Raw genomic sequence first — 26,605 nt, 5'->3', positions numbered from 1 at the left:
AAAGTGGGAGAGAAAAATGGAAAAGGAAATAGAGTAATAATGGAAGGGTACAAGAAAGGGGAAGTGATTCAAAGGGAGGAGGGAGAGATACTAAAGAGAGAGAGCTGGGTGATGCAAGGGGGACCAATAAGTTTAATACTAAGGAAGGGGGGAAGGAGGGCAAGAAAAAGCAAAGCATAATCTGGGGATATTAGGATGGCAGGAAATACAGAATTAGTAATTTTAACAGTAAATGTGAATGGGATGAACTCTCCCATAAAGAGGAGGCAGATAGCAGATTGGATCAAAAGTCAGAACCCTACAATATGTTGTTTACAGAAAACACATTTAAAACAGGGAGATACATAACAGAGTAAAAGGAAAAGGCTGGAGCAGAATCTATTATGCTTCAGGCAAAGTCAAAAAAGCAGGGGTAGCCATCCTTATCTCAGATCAAGGAAAAGCAAAAATTGATCTAATTAAAAGAGATAAGGAAGGAAACTATATTTTGCTAAAAGGTACTATAGACAATGAAGCAATATCAGTATTAAACATATATGCACCAAGTGGTATAGCATCTAACTTCCTAAAGGAGAAGATAAGAGAGTTGCGAGAAGAAATAGAAAGCAAAACTATAATAGTGGGAGATCTCAATCTTGCACTCTCAGATTTAGATAAATCAAATCACAAGCCAAATAAGAAAGAAATTAAAGAGGCAAATAGAATATTAGAAAAATTAGGTGTGATAGATCTCTGGAGAAAACTGAATGGTGACAGAAAGGAGTATACTTTCTTCTCAGCAGTTCATGGAACCTACACAAAAATTGACCATATATTAGGACATAAAGACCTCAAAATTAAATGCAGGAAGGCAGAAATAGTAAATGCTTCCTTTTCAGATCACAATGATATAAAAACTACATTCAACCAAAAGTTAGGTGTAAATAAATCAAAAAGTATTTGGAAACTAAATAATCTCATCTTAAAGAATGATTGGGTGAAACAGCAAATTATAGACACAATTAATAAGTTCACTCAAGATAATGACAACAGTGAGACATCATATCAAAATTTGTGGGATGCAGCTAAAGTGCTAATAAGGGGAAACTCTATATCCTTAGAGGCTTGCTTGAACAAAATAGAGAAAGAGAAGGTGAATGAGTTGGGCTTGCAACTTAAAAAGCTAGAAAAATACCAAACTAAAAACCCCCAATCAATTACTAAACTTGAAATTTTAAAATTAAAAGGAGAAATTAATAATATTGAAAGTAAAAAAAAAACTATTGAACTAATAAATAAAAATAACGGTTGGTTTTATGAAAAAACCAATAAAATTGATAAATCTTTGGTAAATCTGATTAGAAAAAGGAGAGAGCAAAATCAAATTAGTAGTCTTAAAAATGAAAGGGGAGAACTTTCCACCAATGAAGAGGAAATTAAAGAAATAATAAGGGGTTACTTTGCCCAACTTTACACCAATAAATTTGAGAATCTACGCGAAATGGATGACTACCTCCAAAAATATAGGTTTCCCAGATTATCAGAGAAGGAAGTAAATTGCTTAAATAGTCCCACTTCAGAAAAAGAAACAGAACAAGCTATTAATCAACTCCCTAAAAAAAAATCCCCAGGACCAGATGGATTTACATGTGAATTCTACCAAACATTCAAAGAACAATTAGTCCCAATGCTTTATAAACTATTTGAAAAACTAGGGAATGAAAGAGTCCTACGAAATTCCTTTTATGACACAGACATGGTACTGATACCTAAACCAGGTAGGTTGAAAACAGAGAAAGAAAATTATAGACCAATCTCCCTAATGAATAGTGATGCTAAAATCTTAAATCAAATATTAGCAAAAAGACTACAGAAAATCATCCCCAGTATAATACACTATGATCAAGTAAGATTTATACCAGGAATGCAGGGCTGGTTCAATATTAGGAAAACTATAAGTATAATTGGCCATATTAATAACCAAAGTAACAAAAACCATATGATCATCTCAATAGATGCAGAAAAAGCATTTGATAAAATCCAACATCCATTCTTATTAAAAACACTTGAGAGTATAGGAATAAATGTACTTTTCCTTAAAATAATCAGTAGCTTCTATTTAAAACCAGCAGTAAGCATCATATGTAATGGGGACAAACTGCCACCATTCCCAATAAGATCAGGAGTGAAACAAGGTTGCCCACTATCACTGTTACTATTTAATATTGTATTAGAAATGTTGGCTTTGGCAATAAGAGCTGAGAAAGAGATTAAAGGAATAAGAATAGGCAATGAGGAAACCAAATTATTACTCTTTGCTGATGATATGATAGTATACTTAGTGAACCCCAGAGATTCTACTAAAAAGTTATTAGAAATAATCAACAACTTTAGCAAAGTTGCTGGTTATAAAATAAACCCACATAAGTTATCAGCATTCTTATATATCACTAACAAAATCCAATAGTCAGAGTTACAAAGAGAAATTCCATTTAAAGTAACTATGGATAGTCTAAAATATTTAGGAATCTATCTGCCAAGGGAAAATCAGAAACTTTATGAGCAAAACTACAAAACACTTTCCACACAAATTAAGTCTGATATAACTAACTGGAAATATATGAAATGCCCTTGGATTGGGCAAACAAATATAATAAAGATGACAATACTACCTAAACTAATCTATTTATTTATCGCTATGCCAATCAGACTTCCCAAAAACTATTTTGATGATCTAGAAAAAATAACAACAAATTTCATATGGAAAAACAAAAGGTCAAGAATTTCAAGGGAATTATTGTAAAAAAAATCAAATGAAGGTGGCCTAGCTGTGCCAGATCTAAAATCATATTATAAAGCAGTGGTTACTAAAACTACATTCTTATATATCACTTACAAAATCCATCAGTCAGAGTTTCAAAGAGAAATTCCATTTAAAGTAACTATGGATAGTCTAAAATATTTAGGAATCTATCTGCCAAGGGAAAATCAGAAACTTTATGAGCAAAACTACAAAACACTTTCCACACAAATTAAGTCTTATCTAACTAACTGGAAAAATATTAAATGCTCTTGGGCTGGACGAGCAAATATAATAAAGATGACAATACTACCTAAACTAATTTATTTATTTAGTGCTATACCAATCAGACTTCCCAAAAACTATTTTGATGACCTAGAAAAAATAACAACAAAGTTCATATGGAAAAACAAAAGGTCAAGAATTTCAAGGGAATTAATGTAAAAAAAAATCAAATGAAGGTGGCCTAGCTGTACCAGATGTAAAATTATATTATAAAGCAGTCATTACCAAAACCATTTGATATTGGCTAAGAAATAGACTAGTTGATCAATGGAATAGGTTAGGTTCAAAGGTCAAAAGGTCAATAACTTTAATAATCTAGTGTTTGACAAACCCAAAGACCCCAGTTTTTGGCATAAGAATGCATTATTTGACAAAAATTACTGGGAAAATTGGAAATTAGTATGGCAGAAATTAGGCATTGATTCACACTTAACATCGTACACCAAGATAAGGTCAAAATGGGTTCATGACCTAGGCATAAAGAATGAGATTATAAATAAATTGGAAGAGCATAGGATTGTTTACCTCTCAGACCTGTGGAAGAGGAAGGAATTTATGATCAAAGATCATAGACTAGAGATCATTATTGATTACAAAACTGAAAAATTTGATTATATCAAATTGAAAAGTTTTTCTACTAACAAAACTAATGCAGACAAGATTAGAAGGGAAGCAATAAACTGGGAAAACATTTTTACAGTCAAAGGTTCTGATAAAGGCCTCATTTCCAAAATATAGAGAGAATGGCTCTAGTTTATAAGAAATAAAGCCATTCTCCAATTGATAAATAGTCAAATTAAATGAACAGACAATTCTCAGATGAAGAAATTGAAGCTATTTCTAGCCACATGAAAAGATGTTCCAAGTCATTATTAATCAGAGAAATGCAAATTAAGGCAACTCTGAGATACCACTACACACCTGTCAGTTTGGCTAGAATGACAGGGAAAGATAATACAAATGTTGGAGAGCATATCAGAAAATAGGGACACTAATACACTGTTGGTAGAACTGTGAATACATACAGCCATTCTGGAGAGCAATTTGTAACTATGCTCAAAAAGTTATCAAACTGTGCAATCCTTTGATCCAGCAGTGTTACTACTGGACTTACACCCCAAAGAGACACTAAAAAAGGAAAAGGCACCTGTATGTGCCAAAATGTTTGTGGTAGCCCTGTTTGTAGTGGCTAGAAACTGGAAAATAGTATATGAGTGTTATGGAATATTATTGTTCTCTAAGAAATGACCAGCAGGATGAATATAGAGTGGCTTGGAGAGACTTACATGAACTGATGCTAACTGAAATGAGGAGAACCACGAGATCATTATATACTTCAGCAACAATACCGTATGAGGATGCATTCTGATGGAAGTGGATTTCTTCAACAAAGAGATCTAACTCAATTTCAGTTGATCAATGATGGGGAGAAGCAGCTACACCCAAAGGAAAACACTGGGAAATGAATGTACTGTTTGCATTTTTGTTTTTCTTCCCGGGTTATTTTTACCTTTCAATCCAATTCTTCCTGTGCAACAAGAGAACTGTTAGGTTCTGCACAAATTTATTGTATCTAGGATATGCTGTAACCTATTTAACATGTATAGGACAGCTTGCCATCTGGGGGAAGGGGTGGAGGAAGGGAGGGAGGGGAAAAGTCATAACAGAAGTGAGTGCAAAGGATAATGTTGTAAAAAAAAATTACCTGCTCTTAAAAAAAAGCCAAAGAAACTGAAAGGCAGAGGTAAAAGAATACATTGGCAACAGCCAGTGCAGAGATATAAGAGATGGAGTGCCATGAGCAAGGAAGAGAAAGAAGACCAGTATATCTGAATTGCTGAGGTCCTAGAGGAAAGTAAAGGAGCTCATTTATAATGAACTTTAAATGCCAAAATAGAAGATTTTATATTTGAGCCTGCAGGTAATAGGGAAGTATTGGAATTTATTGAATAGAGGAGTGTTTTCTTTTGATCCATACTAGGCAAATTATTTTTGGCAGCAGAGTGAGAGATGGATTAGAATTGGATATAGGATGACGTAGGGAGACTAATTAGAAAATTATAAAATAGCCCAGTCCAGACGTCATGGAACCTTGAACTAGGGTAGCAACTAGGAATAGAGAAGAAGATATAAATATGAGAAATCTTGTGAAGGTAGAAATCATACCAATTTGGCCATAGATTAGATAATTGGGTGATTTTAAGAAAGAAGTCAAGGATGACACTGAGGTAGTGAGTCTGGGTAATTAGTTGGGTAGTCAAATCCCACATGGTAGCAGGGAATTTAGAAAATACAATAGGTTGTGAATAAGACAAGAATTCTACTTTGGGTATGTTAAATTTGAGGTGTCCATGGTGTATCATGTTTAAAATGTTTTTTTTTTTTTAATTGGTAATTTAGAACTGCAGCTAAGGCTGTGGATATACACATGCATACATACACATACATATACACACACATATATGGAAATCATAAATATAGAGATGGGAACTTATGAATTTATGAAATCACATAGAAGGAAAGGACCCATGATAAACCTACTGGGAACAACAATAGTTAACAAACTTGACATATGTGAAGAACAAGCAAAGGGGAATTAAAAGTACAGGTAGGGAATGAACCTGGCAAGATTTGTCTTTAGAAAGGAGAAACTATTCAGGAAGGGAAGGTGAACATTACTGTCAAATACTGTAGATAGTTCAATAAGATTGTAGATTAAGAAAAGACTATTTGATTTATTAATTAAGAAAGCACTGGTATCTTTAGACAGAGAAGATTTAGTTGAAAAATCAGGATGGAAACTAGAATATAAAGAGTTTCAAAGAAAATGAGAAGAAAAGGACTAGAAGAAAAGTATATATGACTTTTTAAAGAAGTCTTACTGAGGAGAGAAGGAGAGATATAGTATAATAGCTATCAGTAAGAGTTTCTTTAATGTTAAATGATAATGTGCCCCAGCAGTGCCATTGCTGGATCTGCATCCCAGCGAAATCATAAAGAAGGAAAAAAGAACCACATGTGCAAAAATGTTTGTAACAGCTCTTTTTGTGGTAGCAAAGAATTGGAAAATGAGTAAATACCCATCAGTTGGGGAAGGGCTGAACAATCTGTAGTACATGAAGGTAATGGAATATTATCGTTCTATTAAAAATGATGAATAGCTAATTTTACAAAGGCCTAGAAAGATTTACAGGAACTGATGCTGAGCAAAGCTAGCAGAACTAGGAATACACTGTACACAATAACAAGAAGAATGTGTAATGAACAACTGTGTAAGACTTGGTTCTTCTCAGTGTTTTAGTGATCCAAAGTAATCCCAATAGACTTTGGACAGAAAATACCATTGCATCCAGAAAAAAGAATTAAAGAGATTGAACGTAAATCAACACATGTTATGTTCATTTCTTTTTTTTTCTCCCATGGTTTTCCCTCTTACTCTTATACTTTGCTCCTAAAATGATCCATAAAGCAATGTGTATTAAAAAAATAAATAAATTTTAAAAGAATAAAAAAAAACAACAAAAAAGTTAAAATGATAATTGTAAAACATGAACATGTTTGCAGGCAGGAAGCTAGGAGCAGTAGATAGGGAGAGAATGCAGATTAGAGAATACATGGGGTTGTACAGGGCTAGATAGAAGAAATGGAAGGTATCAAAAATTCATGCAAAGAAGTTTGCCTTAGCAAAGAGAAATGTCCTATTCTTTTGAGACTTATGTGAAGGAAGACCTGCAATGAGGAGAAGAGAAGAGGTCTCAGCATCTGGTCTCACTTTTTAAAGCCAATAACAGAAAGGATGGGGGACAACAGGTGTCATGGGAGGTTTGAAGAGGGATGAAAGAATTTGGAACAGCTTGCATGGCAGCAAACTGTTTAAAGAATAGAATGATACCCTTGTAGTAAGGATGCAGCTGAGAGTACCTTACAACATTTTATATTGGACACAAGCAGTATGCTTTTTGTGGCTTTATCCAACTCCATTCAGCAGGAGATGAATAGAAATGACTGGGTCATGTTTGGAGTAAATTTGTTTCAACATTTAGCAAAGATAATTTGGTAATAGAATTTGAGAATCAAAGATTTTAGGAGGAGAGGATAGCATAGAATTGAATCATTTCATCAAGACATTGAGATAGGAAAATGGGGAAATATGAAAGTAATCACTTGGGAAAGAACTGAAGAGTAGAGAATCCTAGTGAGAACAAAAAGAAGGGTTAAGTATTGGATGTTACAGTGAAATAAAGAACAATAAAAATAATTGTCATATAAAACTCATTCAGAGTTCCTGAACATGGAAGTAAAATCCCTGGGTTATCCACAGTATAACCATTTCTGTAGTTGAAGTAAGTGGTGTGGAGGAGGTCATGGAAAATAAATTGGAACTGGAAAAAAATTGAAAAAAACAGGACATTTGAGGGAGTATAAAGATATATTTTAATTTGATTCCCCATTTTTTTCCCTCATGACCATCCCTCTTCAGTCCATTGAAAGGCAAACAATATGAAATCAATTATACATTTCAACATACTTATTTATACTTATTTCCACATAAGTCACATCACAAAAAGCAAGGGGAAAAAAGAAAGTGAAAAAAACTATTTCAATTTGCACTCAGAGTTCATCGATTTTTTTTTTTTTTCTAGAGGTGGCTAGCAATTTTCATCATAAGTCCTTTGGAATTATCTTGGATAACTGGATTGATGGAGTAATTAAGTCTATCACAGTTGATTTTCATTACAGTATTGCTTTTACTTACTGTGTACAATGATCTTCTGGTTTTGTTCATTTCACTTTGAATCAGTACCCAGAAGTTTTCCCATTTATCTGAAATTACCCCCTTCATCATTTCTTATAGCATAATAGTACTCCATCATAGTCCTATGCTATAGTTTGATCAGCCATTCCCCAATTCATAGGTATCTTCTCAATTCCAGTTCTTTACCATCACAAAATGAGTTGCTATAAATACTTTTATATACATAAATCTTTTTCTTTCTTCTTTGATAGTGTTGGTGTATAGACCTAGTAGTATCATTTCTGTGTCAAAGACAGACAGTTGTATAGCCCTTTGAGTATAGTTCCAAATTGTTATTTAGAATGGTTGGACCAGTTCACATTACCTACCAGAGTTTATTAGTATACCAACAGTTTGTCACCCTTTCCAATATTTGTCATTTCTGATGAGTAAGGGGTGGTATATCAGTTTTTTTTAAATTCTCATGTCTATATCCCCATGTTTATTTAGAGCCTTTTTTATATGATTATAGATAGCTTTGCTCTCTTCTTCTGGACACTGCCCATTCATATTCTGTGACCATTTATAAATTGAGTAATGACTAGAATTCTTACAAATTCTTATAAACTTATAAATAGAATTCTTATAAATTTGAGTAAGTTCCCCATGTATTTGAGAAAAGAATCCCTTCTTAGAGAAACTTGCTGTAAAAATTTGTGGTATTACTTCATTGTCCATGGTACTTTTATTTAAAATGCACTTTTCCTAATTAGCTTTTTTAATTAAGTCTATTTTTGCTTTTGCTTTGTCTAAAATCATGATTACTACCTTTGTCTTCTTTTTCTTCTTCTTCTTGCCAACTTCAGCTGAAATATAATAGATTTCATTCCAGATTTTTATTTTAACTTTCTGTATGTCTGTTTCAAGTGTGCCTCTTTTAAACACCTTATTGTTAAGTTCTAGTTTCTAATCCATTCTTCTATCCACTTCTGTTTTATAGATGAATTCATTCTATGGATATTAACACATAATAATGATGTCTATATGATGTGTATATATATGAATATATGTATACACACATATGAATATATAAGTACATATTTTTCTCTTTGAGTTAATTGTGATGAGAACGAGGTTCAAGCATTGCTTACCTAGCTTTCATTTTCTTCACCACTGTAAAAACATTTCCTTATGCAATTGTTTTATGGAAGATAATTTTTTTTTTTTACATTCTACCTCTCCCTCCCTTACTTCTTCTAGTGTAACCCTTTTCCACTTCTTCTTCTTCTTCTTTCTTCTTCTTTCTTCTCCTTCTTCTTTCTTGTTCTTTCTTCTTCTTCTTCTTTGGAGATCAATCTAACTTAATAGATTTGCATCCTTGCTTTTTGTTTATGCAGACTACTTTTAATTACTTTGATCATGATAAAGTTTTCAGGATTAGATATGTTATTTCTTTTATAGAAATTTGAATGTTTAACTTTATTGACTCTCTTCTGATTTTTCCTTCACATTTAACTTTTAATGCTTCTCTTGAGTCTTATATTTGAACGTCCAATATTTTGTTCATCTATTATCTTTGCATCAAAAATCCTTGAAAATCCTCTAATTTCATTAAATATTCATTTTCCCTTGAAGGATTATATTGTTTTTCTTTGTAGATTATTCCTGATTGTAATCCTAGTCCCTTTGCCTCCTAGAATATCGTATTCCAAGCACTCCACTCAATGTAGAAGCTATCTTGTGCTATCCTGACTATGACTTCAAAATACTTGAATTATTTCTTTTTGCCTACTTGAAATTTTTTCTCTTTAACATAAGAGCTTTGTAATTTAGTTATATATTAATGATAATTTTCATTTTGATACCTCTCTCAGGGTGATTGGTGGATTTTTCAATTTCCATTTTACCCTCTGATTCTAAGATATAGGGACAGTTTCCTTTATATACCTATCTTGAAATGTATTTGGGCTCTTTCTTTATTGTGGCTTTGATGTGGTGCAATAATTTTTTAAATAACTTTTTATTGCCAGAACCCATGCCAGGGTAATTTTTTACAACATTATCCCTTGCACTCACTTCTGTTCCGATTTTTCCCCTCCCTTCCTCCTCCACCCCTTCCCACAGATGGCAAGCAGTACTATACATGTTAAAGAAGTAACAGTAGATCTTAGATACAATATACGTGTGCAGAACCAAACAGTTCTCTTGTTACTCAGGGAGAATTGGATTCAGAAGGTATAAAGAACCCGAAAGGAAAAACAAAAATACAAGCAGTTTACATTCATTTCCTAGTGTACTTTCTTTGGATGTAGCTGCTTCTGTCCATCCTTAATCAATAGAAACTGAGTTAGATCTTCTCTTTGTCGAAGAAATCCACTTACATCAGAATACATCCTGAATTAGTATCATGGTTGAGGGATAATGATCTCTTGGTTCTGCTTATTTCACTCAGCATCAGTTCATGTAAGTCTCACCAATCCTCTGTATTCATCCTGCTGGTCATTTCTTACAGAACAATAATATTCCATAACATTCATATACCACAATTTACTCAACCATTCTCCAATTGATGGGCATCCACTCATTTTCCAGCTTACAGCTACTATAAACAGGGCTGCCACAAACATTTTGGCACATACAGGTCCCTTTCCCTTCTTTAGTATCTCTTTGGGATATAAGCCCAGTAGAAACACTGCTGGATCAAAGGGTATGCACAGTTTGATGACTTTTTGAGCATAGTTCCAAATTGTTCTCCAGAATGGCTGGATGTCTTTACAATTTCACCAACAATGTATCAATGTCCCTATTTTCGCACATTCCCTCTAACATTCCCCATTATCTTTCCTTACCATTCTAGCAAATCTGATAGGTGTGTATCTCAGAGTTGTGTCAATTTGCATTTCTCTGATTAATAATGATTTAGAGCATATTTTCATATGGCTAGAAATATTTTTGATTTCTTCATCTGAGAACTGTCTGTTCATATCCTTTGGCCATTTGTCAATTGGAGAATGGATTGATTTCTTATAAATTAGAGTCAATTATATATATTTTTAGAAATCAGGCCTTTATCAGAATCTTTGACCGTAAAAATGTTTTCCCAATTTTCCCTCCTAATCTTGCCTGCATTAGTTTTGTTTGTATAAAAACTTTTCAATTTGATATAATCAAAATTTTCTATTTTGTAGTCAATAGTGATCTCTAGTTCTTCTTTAGTCATAAATTCCTTCCTCTTCCACAGGTCTGAGAGGTAAACTATCCTATGCTCTTCCAATTTTTTATAATCTGATTCTTTATGCCTAGATCATGAACCCATTTTGACCTTATCTTGGTGTACAGTGTTAAGTATGGGTCAATGCCTAGTTTCTGCCATACTAATTTCCAATTTTCCCAGCAATTTTTGCAAAATAATGCATTCTTATACCAAAAACTGGGGTCTTTGGGTTTGTCAAACACTAGATAATTAAAGTTATTGGCTGTTTTGTCCTTTGAACCTAGTCAATTCCATTGATCAACTAGTCTATTTCTTAGCCAATACCAGACGGTTTCAGAAAGCATTGCCTTACATTATAATTTTAGATCTGGTACAGCTAGACCACCTTCATTTGATTTTTTTTCCATTAATTCCCTTGAAATTCTTGACCTTTTGTTTTTCCATATGAACTTTGTTATTTTTTTCTAGGTCATCAAAATAGTTTTTGGGAAGTCTGATTGGTATAGCGCTAAATAAATAGATTAGTTTAGGTAGTATTGTCATCTTTATTATATTTGCTCACCCAATCCAAGAGCATTTAATATTTTTCCAGTTAGTTAGATCAGACTTAATTTGTGTGAAAAGTGATTTGTAATTTTGCTCATAAAGTTTCTGATTTTCCCTTGGCAGATAGATTCCTAAATATTTTATACTATCAGTAGTTACTTTAAATGGGATTTCTCTTTGTAACTCTGACTGTTGGATTTTGTTAGTGATATATAAGAATTCTGATGACTTATGTGGGTTTATTTTATAACCAGCAATTTTGCTAAAGTTATGGATCATTCCATACTTAACGCCGTACACCAAGATAAGGTCAAAATGGGTTCATGACCTAGGCATAAAGAATGAAATTATTAATAAATTAGAGGAACATAGGATAGTTTGCCTCTCAGACCTGTGGAAGGGGAAGGTCTTTATGACCAAAGCAGAACTAGAGATCATTACTGATCACAAAATAGAAAATTTCGATTATACCAAACTGAAAAGTTTTTGTACAAACAAAACTAATGCAGACAAGATTAGAAGGGAAGCAATAAACTGGGAAAATATTTTTACAGTCAAAGGTTCTGATAAAGGCCTCATTTCCAAAATATATAGAGAATTAACTCTAATTTATAAAAAATCAAGCCATTCTCCAATTGAAAAATGGTCAAAGGATATGAACAGAAAATTCCCAGATGAAGAAATTGAAACTATTTCTAGTCATATGAAAAGATGCTCCAAGTCATTATTAATCAGAGAAATGCAAATTAAGACAACTCTAAGATACCACTACACACCTGTCAGATTGGCTAAGATGACAGGAAAAAATAATGATGATTGTTGGAGGGGATGCGGAAAACTGGGACATTGATGCATTGTTGAGTGGAGTTATGAACGAATCCAACCATTTTGGAGAGTAGTTTGGAACTATGCTCAAAAAGTTATCAACGGGTATATACCCTTTGATCCAGAAGTGTATTACTGGGATTATATCCAAAGAGATTATAAAGAAGGGAAGGGACCTTGTATAGTGCACGAATGTAGCCTTGTAGTGGCTAAAACTGGAAAACTGAATGGATGTCCATCAGTTGGAGAATGGTTGAATAAATTGTGGTATATGAAATTATGGAATATTGCTGTTCTGTAAGAAAATGACCAACTAGGATGATTTCAGAAAGGCCTGAGAGGACGTGCATGAACTGATGCTGAGAAAGAGGACCAGGAGATCATTATATACTTCAACAACAATACTATATGATGACCAGTTCTGATGGATCAGGCCATCCTCAGACAACGAGATCAACCAAATCATTTCTAATGGAGCAGTAATGAACTGAACTAGCTATGCCCAGAAAAGAACTCTGGGAGATGACTAAAACCATTACATTGAATTCCAATCCCTATATTTATGACAATATCTGCATTTTGATTTCTTCACGTAAGCTAATTGTACAATATTTCAGAGTCTGATTCTTTCGTACAGCAAAATAACGTTTTGGTCAGGTATACTTATTGTGTATCTAATTTATATTTTAATATATTTAACATCTACTGGTCATCCTGCCATCTAGGGAGGTGGGGTAAGAGGTGAAAAATTGGAACAAGAGGTTTGGCAATTGTTAATGCTGTAAAGTTACCCATGTATATATCCTGTAAATAAAAGGCTATTAAATAAATAAAAAAATAAAGTTATGGATCATTTCTAATAACTTTTTAGTAGGATCTCCGGGGTTCTCTAAGTATACCATCATATCATCAGCAAATAGTGATAATTTGGTTTCCTTATTGCCTATTCTTATTCCTTTAATCTCTTTCTCAGCTTTTATTGCCAAAGCTAGCATTTGTAATACAATATTAAATAGTAACGATGATAGTGGCTAACCTTGTTTCACTTCTGATCTTATTGGGAATGGTTACAGTTTGTCCCCATTACATATGATACTTACTGATGGTTTTAAATAGATGCTACTGATTATTTTAAGGAAAAGTACATTTATTCCTATACTCTCAAGTGTTTTTAATAAGAATGGATGTTGGATTTTATCAAATGCTTTTTCTGCATCTATTGAGATGATCATATGGTTTTTGTTACTTTGGTTATTAATATGGCCAATTATACATATAGTTTTCCTAATATTGAACCAGCCCTGCATTCCTGGTATAAATCTTACTTGATCATAGTGTATTATACTGGGGATGATTTTCTGTAGTCTTTTTGCTAATATTTGATTTAAGATTTTAGCTTCACTATTCATTAGCGAGATTGGTCTATAATTTTCTTTTTTTTTATTATAGTAACTTTTTATTGACAGATTTTTCCCTCCCACCCTCCATCCCCTCCCCTAGATGGGAAGCAGTGCTGTATATTTTGAATATGTCCTAGTATATCCTAGATACAATGTATGTGTGCAGATCCAAACAGTTTTCTTGTTGCACAGGGAGAATTGGATTCAGAAGGTAGAAATAACCCGGGAAGAAAAACAAAAATGCAAACAGTTTACATTCATTTCCCAGTGTTTTTTTTCTTTGGGTGTAGCTGCTTCTGTCCATCATTGATCAATTGAAACTGAATTAGGTCTCTTTGTCAAAGAAATCCACTTCCATCAGATTACATCTTCATACAGTACCGTTGTTGACGTATATAATGATCTCTTAGTTCTGCTCATTTCACTTAGCATCAGTTCATGTAATTCTCTCCAAACTTCTCTGTATTCATCTTGCTGGTCATTTCTTACAGAACAATAATATTCCATAACATTCATATACCACAATTTACCCAACCATTCTCCAATTGATGGGTATCCATTCAGTTTCCAGCTTCTAGCCACTACAAACAGGGCTGCTACAAACATTTTGGCACATACTGGTCCCTTTCCCTTCTTTAGTATCTCCTTGGCATATAAGCCCAGTAGAAACGCTGCTGGATCAAAGGGTTATAATTTTCTTTCTCTGTTTTCAATCTACCTGGTTTAGGTATCAGTACCATGTCTGTGTCATACAAGGAATTTTATAGGACTCTTTCATTCCCTAGTTTTTCAAATACTTTATAAAGCATTGGGACTAATTGTTCTTTGAATGTTTGGTAGAATTCACATGTAAATCCATCTGATCCTGGGGATTTTTTTTAGGGAGTTGATTAATAGCTTGTTCTATTTCTTTTTCTGAAATGGGAGTATTTAAGCAATTTACCTCCTCCTCTGATAAACTGGGAAGCCTATATTTTTGGAGATAGTCATCCATTTCGCTTAAGTTATCAAATTTATTGGTGTAAAGTTGGGCAAAGTAACTCTTTATTATTTCTTTAATTTCCTCCTCATTGGTGGAAAGTTCTCCCTTTTCATTTTTTAGATTACTATTTTGATTTTCCTCTCTCCTTTTTCTAATCAGATTTACCAAAGGTTTATCAGTTTTACTGTTTTTTTTTTCATAAAACCAACTCTTAGTTTTATTTATTAGTTCAATAGTTTTTTTTTTTACTTTCAATATTATTACATTCTCCTTTTAATTTTAGAATTTCAAGTATAGTAATTGATTGGGGATTTTAATTAGGACTTTTTCTAGCTTTTTAAGTGGCAAGCCCAATTAATTGACCTCTTTCTCTATTTTGTTCAAGTAAGCCTCTAAGGATATAAAGTTTTCCCTTCTTACTGCTTTGACTGCATCCCACAAATTTTGGTATGATGTCTCACCATTGTCATTATCTTGATTGAACTTATTAATTGTGTCTATAATTTGCTGTTTCACCTATTCAGATTTATTTCAATTACTTTTGGTTTAACACCTAACTTTTTTGGAATTAGTTTTTTGCATTTGATCTGAAAAGAAATTTACTATTTCTGCCTTTGCATTTAATTTTGGGGTTTTTGTCTAATATTGGTCAATTTTGTAAGTTCCATGCCGAGAAGAAAATATCTCCTTTCTGTCAATTCAGTTTTCCGAGATCTATCCCTAATTTTTTTCTAATATTTATTTGCCCTTTTTAATTTCTTTCTATTTGGTTTTGTGGTTATTAAATCGAGGAAGATTGATTCCCACATTATAGTTTTTTTGCTATTTCTTCTCATAACTCTCTTAACTTCTCCTTTAAAAGTTAGATGCTATCCACTTGGTGTATAAATGTTTAATACTGATATTGCTTTTGTCTATAGTACCTTTTGAAAATATAGTTTCCTTCCTTATTCTTTTAATTGTAATTTTTTGCTTTTTTTGATCTAGATGGATGGCTACCTCTTTTTTGACTTTGCCTAAGCATAATAGATTTGCCCAGCCTTTTACCTTTACTCTGTATGTATCTCCCCTGTTTTAAATGTGTTTCCTGTGGGAAATATTTAGGGTTCACTTTTATCCAATCTGCTATCTGCCTCCTCTTTTGGGGAGTTCATCCCATTCCCATTTACTTTTTCTAATTCTGTTTTCCTATCCTAATATCCCCAGTTATGCTTTGCTTTTCTTGCCCCCTTCCCCCTTCCTTGGGTATTAAATTATTGGTCCCCCATCACCCAGTTTCTTTTATATCCCTCCTCCTCTCTTTGAATTTCCCTTTCTTGTTTCCTTCCCTTATTCTTTTTTCCTTTTTTTTTCTCCCACTTTTTAATGTAAAAAAATTCTTTCAAATGTTCAATTATTTTCTTTGAGCCAACTCTGAGAAGGTAAATTTGATAATTTCTGGTTCTAAGTTCCCTAAGATATGATAGGTTTTTTGTCTCATCAGGGATGTAGTTTCCCTCTTTTTACCCCCTTTTCCTTTTCCAACTACCCCTTTCCATTTCTACTTCCCTTTTTTATGCTATATCACTAAAATCAAATTATACATGTGGTTTTTATGTATATTCACAACAGAAATACAGTTTTCAAGACTTCCTTTTACCTTTTTCTACTTTTCTTGAGTCCTGTTGTTTGAGATCAATTTTTTTTGTTTAAGTCTGGTTTTTTCCTTAAAAACAGATGGAATTCCTCTTTTTTATTAAATGTCCATCTTCTTCCATGGAAAAAAATTCTCAATTTATCTGGGTAGTTTATTCTTGGCTGCATTCCAAGTTCTTTTGCCTTTCTGAATATCAAATTCCAGACCCTTCGATCCTTGAATGTTGAGGCAGCCAGATCTTGAGTGACCTTTACTGTGGCACCTTGGTATTTGAGCTGTTTTTTCCTGACTGCTTGTAAAATTTTTTTCTTTAGTCTGAAAATTCTGAAGTTTGGCCACAATATTCCTCGGAATCTTTATTTTAGGGTCTTTTTCAGAAGGTATTCTATGGATTCTTTCAACCCCTATTTTACTTTCTGGTTCTATTACTTCTGGGAAGTTCTCTTTAATGATTTCCTGTAAAATAGTATCTAGGAAAGACTACAGAAAATCATCCCCAGGATAATTCACCATGATCAAGTAGGATTTATACCAGGAATGCAGGGCTGGTTCAATATTAGGAAAACTATCAGCATAATTGGCCATATTAATAACCAAACTAACAAAAACCATATGATCATCTCAATAGATGCAGAAAAAGCATTTGATAAAATCCAACATCCATTCCTATTAAAAACACTTGAGAATATAGGAATAAATGGACATTTCCTTAAAATAATCAGTAGCATCTATTTAAAACCAGCAGTAAGCATCATATGTAATGGGGACAAACTGCCACCATTCCCAATAAGATCAGGAGTGAAACAAGGTTGCCCACTATCACCGTTACTATTTAATATTGTATTAGAAATGCTAGCTATGGCAATAAGAGCTGAGAAAGATATTAAAGGAATAAGAATAGGCAATGAGGAAACCAAATTATCACTCTTTGCTGATGATATGATGGTATACTTAGAGAACCCCAGAGATTCTGCTAAAAAGTCATTAGAAATAATCCACAATTTTAGCAAAGTTGCTGGTTATAAAATAAACCCACATAAGTCATCACAATTCTTATATATCACAAACAAAATCCAACAGTCAGAGTTACAAAGAGAAATCCCATTTAAAGTAACTACTGATAGTATAAAATATTTAGGAATCTATCTGCCAAGGGAAAATCAGAAACTTTATGAGCAAAACTACAAAACACTTTCCACACAAATTAAGTCTGATATAACTAACTGGAAAAATATTAAATGCTCTTGGATTGGGCGAACAAATATAATAAAGATGACAATACTACCTAAACTAATCTATTTATTTAGTGCTATACCATTCAGACTTCCCAAAAACTATTTTGACCTAGAAAAAAATAACAACAAAGTTCATATGGAAAAACAAAAGGTCAAGAATTTCAAGGGAATTAATGAAAAAAAAATCAAATGAAGGTGGCCTAGCTGTACCAGATCTAAAATTATATTATAAGGCAGCGGTTACTAAAAGTATCTGGTATTGGCTAAGAAATAGACTAGTTGATCAATGGAATGGGTTAGGTTCAAAGGACAAATCAGCCAATAACCTTAATTATCTAGTGTTTGACAAACCCAAAGACCCCAGTTTTTGGCATAAGAATGCATTATTTGGGAAAAATTGCTGGGAAAATTGGAAATTAGTATGGCAGAAACTAGGCATTGACCCACACTTAACACTGTACACCAAGGTAAGGCCAAAATGGGTTCATGATCTAGGCATAAAGAATGAGATCATAAATAAATTGGAAGAGCATAGGATAGTTTACCTTGCAGACCTATGGAAGAGGAAGGAATTTATGACCAAAGAAGAACTAGAGATCACTATTGACTACAAAATTGAACATTTTGATTATATCGAATTGAAAAGTTTTTGTACAAACAAAACTAATGCAGGCAAGATTAGAAGGGAAACAATAAACTGGCAAAACATTTTTACACTCAAAGGTTCTGATAAAGGATTCATTTCCAAAATATATAGAGAATTGACTCTAATTTATAAGAAATCAAGCCATTCTCCAATTGATAAATGGTCAAAGGATATGAACAGACAATTTTCAGATGATGAAATTAAAACTATTCCTACTCATATGAAAGAGTGTTCCAAATCACTATTGATCAGAGAAATGCAAATTAAGACAACTCTGAGATACCACTATACACCTGTCAGATTGGTTATTTATACCTTCAGACCAGGTTATTTATACCTTCCAAATCCAATTCTCCCTGAGCAACAAGAAAACTGTTCGGTTCTGTACACATATATTGTATCCAAGATCTACTGTAATCTATTTACCATGTATAGGACTGCTTGCCATCTTTGGGGAGAGGGTGGAGGGAGGGAGGGGAAAAATTGGAACAGAAGTGAGTGCAAGGGATAATGTTGTAAAAAATTACCCTGGCATGGGTTCTGTCAATAAAACGTTATTTAATTAAAAAAAAAAGTACCTAGGCTCTTTTTTTTATCATAATTTTCAGGTAGTCCAATGATCTTCAGGTTATCTCTCCTAGATCTATTTTCCAGGTCTGTTGTTTTTCTAAGTAAACATTTGACATTTTTTTCCAATCTTTCATTTTTTTGGTTTTGCTTGCCTGATTCTTCCTGTCTCAATGAATCAGTCATTTCTATTTCTTCAGTTCTGACTTTTAGTGAATTATTTTCTTCATTAGCTTTTTTTGCTTCTTTTTGTATATGTCCAATTGAGTTTTTTTATTCAATTATTATAATATTATTTTATTATTATTATTATTATATACAATATATATATATATATATATACAATTATTATAATAACTTTTTATTGACAGAACCCATGCCAGGGTAATTTTTTTACAACATTATCCCTTTCATTCACTTCTGTTCTGGTTTTTTCCTCCCACCCTCCACCCCCTCCCCTAGATGGCAAGCAGTCCTATATATGTTGAATATGTCGTAGTATATCCTAGATACAATATATGTGTGCAGAACCAAACAGTTTTCTTGTTGCACAGGGAGAATTGGATTCAGAAGGTAAAAGTAACCCAGGAAGAAAAACATAAGTGAAAACAGTTTCCATTCATTTCCCAGTGTTTTTTTTCCTTTGGGTGTAGCTGTTTCTGTCCATTATTGATCAATTGAAACTGAATTAGGTCTCTTTATCAAAGAAATCCACTTTTGTTAGAGTACATCTTACACTATTGTTGTTGATGTATATAATGATCTCTTGGTTTTGCTCATTTCACTTAGCATCAGTTCATGTAAGTCTCTCCAAGCCCTCTGTATGCATCCTGCTGATCATTTCTTACAGAACAATAATATTCCATAACATTCATATACCACAATTTACCCAACCATTCTCCAGTTGATGGGCATCCATTCATTTTCCAGTTTCTAGCCACTACAAACAGGGCTGCCACAAACATTTTGGCATGTACAGGTCCCTTTCCCTTCTTTAGTATTTCCTTGGGGTATAAGCCCAGTAGTAGCACTGCTGGGTTAAAGGTCCAATTGAGTTTTTAAATGAGTTGTTTTGCTCTATGGAATTTTTTTCCATTTCACTATTTTTTTTAGCAAATTATTTTCTTTTTCGAGTTCACAAATTCTGTTTCCCTGCAGTTCTTGGGAGTTTTTTTACCTTTTTCAATTCACATTCCAGGAAGTTGTTTTCTTTTTCCATTTATCAAAATTTTCTTTTAGTGAGTTATATGTCTTTTCTGTTCTCTCTTGCATACCTTCCCTTTCCTTTCCCCATTTTTCTTCTAGTTCTCTTTTAAGGTTTTTAACAGTATCTTCTAGGAGAGCCTTTTGTATTGGGGACCAACAATTGTCTGGAGACTGTCTGCTATTAATCTCTTCAGGGTTGAAAAGCTGTTCTCTTTCTGAATAGAAACTATCAATCGTCCTTTTGATTTTTTTACTCATTTTGTTAAAGTCTGTAATGTCTGCCTTGAAGACCAGGAGTTTACCAGCTTCCTCTGCAGAGCAGTGAAAAGTGTATGGATGGGTAGCTGTCCTGCTAGCTGGCTGAAGAAAGCAGCAAGGTACTGGAGTGCTCTGGGAAAGAGTTCCCCACCTGGAAGTAACTCAGGCCTGCAGGGCAGAGCTGCTAAAGTGCCCTGCAAAGAACCACTGCTGTGTGAGATAACGACTGCCCTGGGGCTAGACGCTGAGCAGTGAGAGTGTCACTACTCCAAGCGAAATCTGCCCTGGGTCTGTGGGTATTAGCAGTTGAGCAGTGAATGGATTTGCAGGGACCAGAAATGTCTCTGCCCTGGGAAGCACAGTCCTGCTGGGAAAGTTCTATTGCCCCAGGCAGACCCCCCCCCACTGTGCTGATTAGAGGCTGCCCAGGCTGTGCCCCCTGCCACATGGGTTTGTAACTGCCCCTGCAAAAGCCCAGAACTGCAGGATATGGCTGCAGGGCTGCGTTACAGTCTGACTGAGTCACTTCTGGGTTTGAGTAGTTACAGCCAGATCTTATTAGGTTCTGGCGTTTTTTAGAGTACTCTCTGTTTTATGCTTTAATTTATCTGCCAGTTTACTGCTTTGTAATCAAGGCAGAGCATTTAACCTGTAGCTGAGTTGTCTCTATAACTTCTTTTGCCACAGATATCACCTCCGCCCCTGGTCTGCTCAGGAAGCTAGCTTCTTTCTGCCTGTGCTAGCCTGTTCCTGGCCCCTCAGGACAAACCTTTCCTGGCAATCTTTCAGATTGACTTCAGCTGGCAAGTTGTACTGCTTCTGATCTTCATGAATTTAAGCAGTGAAGAGCTATTTTTGAGGCTGAATTAAATAGTTGGTTATGAGGGGAATGAGAGGAGCTTAAAAAGTCGTGTCTGCCTTCTCTGTCATCTAGGCTCCACCCATCAGTGCAATAATTTTTAAATCATCTCTCTTTGATCTTTTCCAGGTCAGTAGTTTTTGCAACAAGATATTTCACAGTTCTTCTATTTTATCTTTTCATTATTTTCATTTCTTGATGTCCCATAGAATAATTCCCTTCTAGTTGTTCAATTCTAAGGAATTATTTTTCTCAATGAGCTTTTATATCTCTTTTCCCATTTGGCCAATTCTACTTTTTAAGGAGTTCTCTTCTATTGTGAATTTTTGTTATCATTAGGTCTATTTTTTAATATTCCCCCCCCAGTATTTTTTATACCTCTTGTGCCAAGATGTTAGGTTTTTCTTTTTTCTTTTTTCATTTAGTTATTTATTTGTTTCAGGTTATTTCAAATTGGGTTAGAGATAAAAGAGCTATTAGAATTGTTTTATTTTTTTTCATTTCATATATTAGGAAATAAGTCCCAAAGAGATTTTTTTATTTACTTATTCAAGACTGCAGTGCTGATTAGTTGAATAACTAAAACAAAACCCCAAGTCTTTAGATACCCAAAACAGCATTTTTTCCTACTCTACAACCCAATATTATATACAAGTTCTAACATAATAAAGTTTAGACTTCTCAAGCAATTTTCCTGATGTGCAAATAAAATAGCTTTCCCTCCTTTTATAATAACTTCTGACTGGCCCCGACTCCTGTTTTAAGATCTCCCATGTCTACTACTCCCTAAACATTTTTGACATTTAATTTTTATGTTTTTTTCAATACATAAATAGAAAAATGTTTAACTTTTTTCTTAGATTTGAGTTCCATATTATTTTCCTTTCCCAATCCCCTCTCTCCTCCTTCAGAAGGCCAACAATTTCGCATAGATTATATGTGTATTAATGCAAAATATTTCCATATTGTTAATTCTCTTTTCATAATTTTCTTGCACCACTCTCATTTCTTTTTCCAATTTTCCTCTCAAAATTTCTCTCTTTTTTAAAATGCTTCCAGGATTTCTTTCTGGTCTTGGACCTAATTAGTATTTTTTATTGAAGCTTTGATTTTAGCTTTTTTACATTGTTGTCTTTCTCTCAATTTGTCTCTTGATCTCCCCTGCCACCATAGTAGTTTTTGGAGGTCAAGTTTTTTTTGTTTGTTTGTTTGTTTTTGTTGTTCATTCATGTTTCCCCATTACATTATTTGACTTTGAACTTTATCTTTAAAAAATGATCTCTCTTTACTTATGTGTTTGGGAGGAATGTCCCAAGCTTCAGGCTTTTTTGTGCTTCTGCTTTCAGAGCTAGTTTTGAGAATCAGCAAGTTTTCTGTGCTTCCAAGGTGGTATGATACAGGAAGAGATGTGATCATTGCTTGAATTGTCTGAGTTGTGGTCCTTTAACTAAAGCCTCCTCCTGTCCTTCAGCCACACATTCTTGTGCTTCAGTATGCCTTGGATATGTGACCAGGGCTTCTGCTCCCTTTTCTATCTAACCACAGATATTCCTTTCTACTCTGAGACTGTGACCCAGAACTGTGTATGAACAATAGTTGCCAGCCAGTCCCAGCTTCATCCCAACCCAGCAAAGACTCCCCCATAATCTCTTTCTCATAAGCTGAACACACTTCATAACCCCTTGGGGATAGGAGCTTCTGAAACTGCTATTGCTGCTGTCAATGTTATCTCAACCACCTTACTCCAAGGTCCTCTGCTGCTGATGTTGCCATTTGAGCTCCAGGCTGCTCCCATCTGGTGTCACAGATCTCTCCTGCCAATCTATTAAGTTGCCTTAGGCTGGAAAAAATATCTAACCTAAAGCTTTTTTTGATTCTGCTGCTTGAAAATTCAATTCAAGTTATCATTTTAAAATTATTTGCATAGGAATACTGGGAGAGTTTGGTGGGATTGCTCTCTTTAACATTTGGTTCTGTTCCCTTAACCATTTTTTCACTTATTTAATTATTTCTCTATGTGAATGTTCCTTTTCTTCAGGTTTGGAAGTGTGGGGGGAATAGATATAATCAAAACCCACTTCCTGTCTCAGCCAAAGCACAATCTAGTAGAGAGATATGATAAATAACTGTAGTATTTAGCAGAGTGTACTAAATGTATGAGAGACTCAGGTTAATTTCCCTGGTTGTACAGAAGAAAGAAAAGAAATCCAGAAAACTTTCCTGATTAGTTTTTTTTTTTTTTTTTTTTTTATATATATATATATAGGCAATACATATTGTCACTGTTCACTGTCACTGAAGAACAGTGAAGATGGCAGTAGGCAGCTTCCTGGGACAACCCATCATGCCCTTTAATGATCACTGATAAATTCCAGTTGTGGAACTTCCTGGAAAACCTCATTTTTTCATCAGTACCCAAATTTCTATTTCTCCTGGACCCCACTAGTGGAGAATTCTGAATCAAGAAACCTCCAATTGGCTGTGAACAGCTACTGATCACCTTTAGAACTTCCTTTATGGAACTGATGATATCTATTCAGTCACAGCCACCCATTTAACAAATGTTTTGAGTTTCTATTAGATTTCATCAAAGATGTATGCATGTATGACCTAGGATTGTTTATTATCTTATTTAAGCAATAGTTAGACTTGAGTGACATCAATATGTCCTTCAATTGCAACCCTAATTGTACCCATAATAAACCAGTTTTTTTTAGAAAATTGTCCTTAAGAGTTCCCCCCAATTGATAAATAGTAAACAAATTATGATACATGAATGTAATTGAATATTACTCTGTCATAAGAATAATGAAAGAAACCATTTCAGAGAAGCCTGGGAATATGTATATGAGAGTGAAGCGAACAGAACATGGAGAACAATTTACACAACAAAATTATAAAGTAAACCAGGTTGGAAGTCTTAAGAACTGTAACTAATGTAATGATTAGTCATGACTCCAAAAAACAAAGAGGATCAACCTCCTGATTATGAGGGTGATGTAATATGAAACTCTAAAACTTTTGGTTTTGGAGTCTGCCTCAAGAAACTCCTAAGCCCAACCTGTGTGATTCTGAATTGATTACTTCTCAGTTCATTGCTGACTGATGATCTGGTCAGTGATAATCAAATTTCAGAGATCACCCTTAATTCATCTGGAGATTACTCCCTAGCCCAACCCTTGGGCTGTGGAATTTACATGCCAATGATAGACTCCCTAGCCTTTAAGCCATAGAATTAATATATCTATGATTGAAAACTGTATAAGTGAATCTCTTTGCTTTGGTTTCTTTACTGAATTCCCTTAGCATTCAGTTCAGTTAGGAAGGGCATCATATTACTTTCAATAAAACTTTGCCCCTTGACTAGGAGATGGATTCAAGCCTGTAAATTCTTTTGAGACAACTCATGACACTTGTCTGGGACTTTTGGGGTACCCCTTTCTCAACTTCAACAAGGGGATAGATTAAAAGTGCAGAAAGAGACAACATTTTTGAACTTGGACAATATGTGGATTTCTTTTGCTTGATTATATGTATATTTGTTATGGAGCTTCCTTTCTTTTTAACTTGAGAGGATGTGGGAGAGAAAGATTATTTTTTAATTGGAAAAAATATAATTAATTTAAAAATGAAAATTTTTGTGGAATAAACACAATAATGATGCATTATAGAATCACAAATGTTAAAGGGACCTAAGAAGTCATCTATCTAATATAACTTATACTGGACAGAAATATATTCTCCCTAAAAGTAGTCATTCAAATACCATATGAAGATTTCCAGTGATGAAGAATTTATTGCCTTCTAAGATAGTTCATTAAGGTTCTGTACAACAGTAATTGTTGGAATTTGTTTTTTGTATAGAAATTAAATCTATTTTTCTGCAACTCCCTCCTATTATTCATAGTTCTTTTTGACCAAGCAGAATAATGCTTTTCTTTTCATCCACAATATAATCCTTTATTTATTAAAAGACTGTTTTCATGCTATTTAGAATCTTTTCTGTCTTCAGTTCTCTTAAGGGATGTATAGCCACCCATAAACAGAGAGCAAGAATTAACTGAGGAGATGACTACTAGTTCTTTGTATCTGGGAATTTTTTAACTACCATAAATGGCTTTTTTGATATTGTATGAGGAGTAGAAGTGATCTGCGCCACATTTGAGAAACCCACTTGGAATTCTTATAGATAAAAGGACATCATAGACATAAGCACCTTATTTCCAAAACTAGTTTCCATCAAAATTATCCCTGACTCTGACCAGAGACACTCTATAGCCCCTGAATATATTCATGGATATCTCATATCCAATTTCCTTCAATGATACCCTCTGTACAGACCACAAAGAGAGTCCACTTGAAAATGTATTATGCTGATGACCACTGACATTAAACTCCATCAGAACTATCTACAAGGCTGACAGTAGAAATTGTCCACTAGGAGCTATACCTTCTGTTGATCAAGTGCCTTTCTTTCCTTAGAGCTCTCTTTGATACTGACTTCAATCTTCTTTCTTGTAGCTTATATGACATCATGATTACTCATACCAAAATATGGCTCTTTAAATTTGAAGCATAGTTATTCATTCATAGTTACTTGCACTATAAATATAGACAGAAGAAAATTGTATATTAAATAGCCTGATTGGAGATGGATGGAGGGGAAGCTTGGTCAAGACATAAGTTACACTAGAAAAAATACAATAAATAGAAAAAATACAAAAAAAAATACTGACTCCTTCAGTCCCACCCTAATTCTTATTCAGTGAATATATAGAGGTAGAATTTCCATTTTTTTATGTGAACAGTTCCTCCCTAAAGTTCCCTTTAGGGAATTGAAGCAGATCAGAATCACACAATTTTTCAGTTGACATTTTCTTTTGCTTCATAGATAGTTGGCTGTTTCAGAACAATGTGTGTAGGAAGGGGGGGAGACATAATAATAAAAACAAAACATTGGACTGGGGGAGTGAGAAGACCAGAGATCTAATCCTACTTCTGTTACTTCCTAATGATGTGCTTTTGCAAAGGTGGCTTCTCCTTTCTGTTCTTCAGTTTGCATATCTCCAAAATGAGAAGCTTGGACTTGAAGATAAAATCTAATTCCTCTTATAATCTAACATTATATTTCATATATATTTTAATATTGTATTTTCTACAATTATTTCCAACATTAGTATTCTATGAATCTCTGAATTTTGGACACTATAAGACAGCTAGAGAAGAAATCTGTTTCATGTATAATGATTTTTGTATTGTCAGCATTTTCACTGTGTACAGGACAAAGAGCAATTGTCTTCCTCCGGGGGCTGTAGGATATGTTCCCTGGCACCCAGCTGATGAGTTTGGGGTTAATGAAGTCATCTTCCCTCTCCAAGACAGCTAAAGAATATATGTGTGTGTATGTATATATGTTTATGTGTGTGTGTGTG

This window comes from Sarcophilus harrisii, chromosome 1, assembly GCF_902635505.1.
Source record: "Sarcophilus harrisii chromosome 1, mSarHar1.11, whole genome shotgun sequence".
Taxonomy (NCBI): Eukaryota; Metazoa; Chordata; class Mammalia; order Dasyuromorphia; family Dasyuridae; genus Sarcophilus; species Sarcophilus harrisii.
The sequence above is the reverse complement of the archived record's forward strand: the minus strand, read 5'-3'. Positions refer to the sequence as shown.